Raw genomic sequence first — 4,023 nt, forward strand, 5'->3', positions numbered from 1 at the left:
TACTCAATGTCACTAAATGATGAACCTTCTAATCACTTTCATAGAAGATGATGCTAAGGATGTGCATTTTCCACATAATGACCCATTGGTATTTGTAGCTCAACAAATAAGAGGGTGTCTAGTATTCTAGTAAATAACGTAAGTTTTGTCAACATTCTCTTCAAAACTGCTTTCCAAGCTATCATTGTAGTAGAAACTAATCTGACATCTTTTTCGATTCAATTAAAGTGATGAGAATAATAGATAATAATTATATGTAATTGAACAAATAAGAACACATAGATTTATAGAGGTTTGACCCTGTGATAGTGGTAATAGCCTACTCCCTTTTTGTTGTATTACTTTGAAGATTTAATAAGATCACAAGGAGCTAGCTAAGTGAGTTTCTTAAAAATCCTTAGGAAAAGGCTTACAATTCTTTTACAGCATAAGAGCTCTTCTAGAATCAATGATGTCGGGTCCCTATACAATGGAATGACTCCACTATTTATAGGAAAAAAATACAATAATTAGGTTTCCCAAATTAGATAAAACTAAAAAGGAAAACTAGGAAAGCTTCATATTATTTCTTGTTGGTGCAAGTCAATCCCATAAAATCAAGGATGTGATCAAGACCTAAATGCCAAAATATTTAAGGAAAGCATCTTTGAAGATCTCACTACAAGAAAAATCAGAAATAGGGGCGGACACATTACCGGCGGAGCATGTCCGCCCCTATTAATGGGCTTATTACCGGTGGAGTTGAACAAATTATTATTTTTTTAATTAAAATAAACAATAGCGGCGGACAGTAGTTATTACCGGCGGAATGCCTCGCCGGTAATGGGCAATGTGGTTTGTGCGGGAAAATTCCCGCTTTTTTTTACTTTAAAAATAATTAGCGGCGGACTTTTACCAGCGGATCCCGCCGCTAATAAAACAATAATATTCCTGTTTAGACTATTACCGGCGGAACCCACTAATACCGGCGGGTTTCCGCCGGTAATAATTTTATATATAAAAAAAAAAAAATCTTCAAACATCATTTCGTGCCTCTTCTTCTTCTCTCCTTCATCTTTCATCTTCTCACTCCATCTCTTTCTCTCTCCCCATCTCAGCTCCTCTCCAAGATCCCACCACCATATCTCAACTCATGTATAAAAAATAATTCTCAACTCACATCTAAAATTTTGCTGGCGTGGAAGTTCCGTCCAAGCTCTGTCCAAGCTCCCCTGTACCAGCCAAAGCTCCATTAAAATTTTTGTTCAGGTATATATATTGATATATATATATAAAGATTAAATTTATTTTTTATCATCTCTCAAATTGTAAACATTATCCCTAAATCCAAACCCACTAATCTCTAATATATATCAAATCCCCAAATAAACAATATTCATATCCCATCCGAATCAGACCAAATCTCAAACCCCAAATCAAAACCCACATAGATCTCTTTTAGATTAATGTATATGTATTTTATATTTATATATAATTTTGTTTATATATATTTATGTTTATATGTATATATTAATGTTTATTTTGGGGTTACTAGAATGGGGATGGTGATGGTAAGATTTGGGGTTGGGTACGGATTTGTTGTGTGAAGTCTAGGATTGTATCATGTGGCCTTGTTATATATTCTGATTTTAGTCAATTTAATTTTGTGTGTGGGTTGAAATTGTATCTCTATCTGAGATATTTTTCTTCTTACAACCAAAATATATTTTTTACTATTTTTTTTACTAATTCATTCTCTCTTTATTTTTATTATTTATTTATTTATTTTTATTTGGAAGATTTGTAGGACTTAGTAGTGATCTCTATATTTTTTTAATGGTTGTGATTAATTAAAAATGGACTGCATATTGATTTTTTATTATTTTGTAAATAATTTTACTGTATTGACTCAAATTAGTTAGACTATAAAATGTTATAATTTTATTTTATGGATTTTTCTCTAATGCATAACTATATATACTAATAGCATGCAAGTATTAAGTTAGATAATAATAATATCATATTGGAAAGTGTTACTCAAAATACTTAGATTATATTTTATATTTATTTTTTGGTGTAACTATTATAAATATTTAAATTAATTTTGTAGCTTAAGTTATGATGGAAGAGAGTAGTGGTTCAATCGATGTAAAGAAGAATAGTGATTCAATCGTTGTGAAGAAGAGAAAATGTCAATGCGGGGCTGAATGTGTAGTAAGAAAAAATAAAAATAACGGCGAATTATTCTATGGTTGTCCGTTGTGGAAGGTAATTTTTGTTGAATTTTGAGAATTCAAGCATACATATATTATATGATAAGCTTTATTGATTATTTGCTATATGCAGAATAAAACTGACCAAGGCTGTGGATTTCAAGGACTTGTTGAAGGTGAAAGGTCGACTGCTTTAAAATCATTTGATACCAAAGAAATACATCAATTGTTGGCGGCAATAAATTCAATTGTGCGGTTGTTGTTGGAGATGAACATTGTTTTTAATAAAATAGCTGATTTGTTGTCGAAGATGAATATTATGTTTGCTAAAATGTTACAATGTGTAATTATTTATTTTGTTATGTATTTGTTATTTAAATGTTTGTATATGTGAAAGTTCAATAATAAATAATTTTATGTAGTATTGAGAGTTATTGATCAGTAAATATAATTTAAATTATCTAAAAGAGTAATATTTTTAATTTTAATTTTAATTTTTATTAATATTAACATGTAATAATAAAAAAAAAAAGTATTAGAGGCGGATTAGTCCGCCGCTACTAATAATGTCAGTTTATGTGTCTGACACTATTATTAGCGGTGGGGGTGTCAGTCCGCTGCTAATACCTATTTTTAGCGACCAGGCATTACCGGCGGATTATTACCGGCGGGCCCCGCCGCTATTAACTTTTACCAGCGGACTTGGAGATTATTACCGGCGGAATCCTCCGCCCCTAATAACCATAAGTGTTGTAGTGTCTTCTTATGTCGAATTACTCTGCTTGAAAGACTCGACATTCCTTGATAATATAAGTCTGCACAGGCAATCATGCACAAGTTCTGCCCGAATTATCCCTGCTAAAGATCTAACCTTGAAAATTTTAAGTAGAAAGTTCTCTGGTCGGGCCATGGAGTTAAAATTATCCATCTAGGCTTCATAATGTTCTACACGTATCCCCATGCTAGATGTCTCTTCACTCTGTGCAGAGTTTGGGATAACAAAAAGTTTAATTATTAATTAGGCATTCTATTGTCATAAATTAAAAATGAATATTTCATTTTTTTTAAAATAATTATTAGTATATATTTATTTAATTAAATTGGTGTTTAAATATTAAAAGTTTAATTAAATATAACAAAAATGAAAAGATGACACAATTTTAAGTCTATTGGGATGATGTGAACAAAAGAAAAAATCTGTCTAATATCCGCATGCTGGGTTAGCTCTTTTGTATTTTATTTTAATTTTAAAAAACTCTTTCCTCTTTATCTCTCTCTCTCTCTCTCTCTCTCTCTCTCTCTCTCTCTCTCTCTCTCTCTCTCTCTCTCTCTCTCTCTCTCTCTCTCTCTCTCTCTCTCTCTCTCTCTCTCTCTCTCTCTCTCTCTCTCTCTCTCTCTAAACTACTATATTTCTTGAGACACTATAGTGTTGTAACACTTGCCCATATAATTTTGTTATAGCACCTAGATCACTGAGGAAAGTTGTGATGAAATTAGCTACAAATTTGAGTTTATGGACATTTAGGTTCAATAACTGGTAATACTTTATGACAAAGAGGAACGAGGATTAGATCATTAAACGAGAGAAGTTATATTCTGTTATGCTACAACCACTGTAAGTATTCTGAAACCCACACATATAATTCTAAGATTTTAGAAAACATATTATAGAAAATTATTATTTATGTTAAATAATAATTTACTTAAAAAATAATATGATCGTGCAATTGTATTCCCAACAGTTTGAATGTTTGTATTGGTTTTAATTATATGTTAAATTTAACATTAGTTAATTTTAAATTAATTAATTAGTTATTTATTAAATTATATA

General features: G+C 30.8%; 1 long non-coding RNA gene across 1 annotated transcript; it reads left to right on the forward strand.

Moving 5' to 3' along the window:
• Nucleotides 1-787: 787 nt before the first annotated feature.
• LOC115702906 (uncharacterized) lies at nt 788-2,613 on the forward strand. Its single transcript, XR_004008985.2, has 3 exons — nt 788-1,248; nt 2,090-2,247; nt 2,326-2,613. It is a non-coding gene; the product is annotated as an uncharacterized LOC115702906 (long non-coding RNA).
• Nucleotides 2,614-4,023: the final 1,410 nt, after the last annotated feature.

This window comes from Cannabis sativa, chromosome 6 (assembly GCF_029168945.1).
Source record: "Cannabis sativa cultivar Pink pepper isolate KNU-18-1 chromosome 6, ASM2916894v1, whole genome shotgun sequence".
Classification (NCBI taxonomy): Eukaryota; Viridiplantae; Streptophyta; class Magnoliopsida; order Rosales; family Cannabaceae; genus Cannabis; species Cannabis sativa.